Source organism: Numida meleagris, unplaced genomic scaffold (genome assembly GCF_002078875.1).
Source record: "Numida meleagris isolate 19003 breed g44 Domestic line unplaced genomic scaffold, NumMel1.0 unplaced_Scaffold300, whole genome shotgun sequence".
NCBI classification, from domain to species: domain Eukaryota; kingdom Metazoa; phylum Chordata; class Aves; order Galliformes; family Numididae; genus Numida; species Numida meleagris.
This window is the reverse complement of record NW_018364543.1, coordinates 18277-19942: the sequence shown is the minus strand read 5'-3', so window position 1 is coordinate 19942 and position 1666 is coordinate 18277.

Genomic DNA, 1666 nt, shown 5'->3' with positions numbered 1-1666 from the left:
TATTTTGTGACGTCATCATTCTACATTGTGACATCACCATTCTATATTTTGACGTCACCATTCTACATCGTGACGTCACCATTCCCCATTGTCATGTCACCATTCTACATCGTGACGTCACCATTCCCCATTGTCATGTCACCATTCTACATTGTGACATCACCATTCCCCATTGATATGTCACCATTCTATATTGTGATGTCACCATTCTATAATTTGACATCACAATTCCCCATTGAGAAGTCACCATTACCCATGGCGACATCAACAATCTATATTGTGATGTCACCATTCCCCATTATGACGTCACCATTATACATTGCTACGTCACCATTCCCCAGTGTGATTTCACTATTCTTTATTGTGACGTCACCTTTCTATATTGTGACGTCACCATCCCCCATTCTTATGCCACCCTTCCCCATTGTGCCTTCACCATTCCCTACTGAGACGTCACCATTCTCTGTTGTGATGTCACCATTCCCCATTGTGATGACAGCATCCCCCATTGTGATGTCACCATTCTCTATTTTGATGTCACCATTCCCCATTTTGATGTCACCATTTAATATTGTGACCTCACCTTTCCCCACTGTGATGTCACCATTCTATATTGTGATGTTACCATTCTATAATGTGGCGTTACCATTCCCCATTGTGACGTCACCATAACCCATGCCGACGTCACCATTCTATATTCTGATCTCACCATTCCCCATTGTGACGTCACCATTCTAAATTGTTACGTCACCAATCCCCATGGTGATTGCACCATTTTTTATTGTGATGTCAGCATTCTATACTGTAATGTCATCATCCCCCATTTTGACGTCACCATTCTATATTCTGACGTCACCATTCCCCATTCTTATGTCACCATTCCCAATGGTGACGTCACCATTCCCCATTTTGACGACACCATTCTATATAGTGACGTCACTATTCCCTATTGTGACGTCAACATTCTCCATTGTGACGACACCATTCCATATTGTGATGTCACCATTCCCCATTGTGACGTCACCATTCCCCATTGTGATGTCCCTATTTTCTGTTGTGATGTCACCTTTCCCCACTGTGACCACAGCATCCCCCATTGTGATGTCACCAATCTATATTGTGACCACTGCATCCCCCATTGTGATGTCACCATTCTAAATTGTGACGTCACCATTCTATATTCTGACGTCACCTTTCCCCATTGTGACGTCACCATTCTATATTGTGACATCACCATTCCCCATTGTGATGTCACCATTCCCCATTGTGATGTCACCATTCCCCATTGTGATGTCACCATTCTATATTGTGATGTCACCATTCTATATTTTGACGTCACCATTCTATATTGTGATGTCACCATTCTATAATTTGACGTCACCATTCCCCATTGTGACGTCACCATTACCCATGGCGACGTCACCAATCTATATGGTGATGTCACCATTCCCTATTGTGACGTCACCATTCTACATTGTTATATCAACTTTCTATAATGTGACGTCACCATTCTATACTGTGACGTCACCATTCTACTTTGAGACGTCACCATTCCCCATTGTGACGTCACCATTCTACATTGCGACGTCACTAATCTACATTTTGACGTCACCATTCTATACTGTGACGTCATCATTCTACATTGTGATGTCACCATTGTACATTG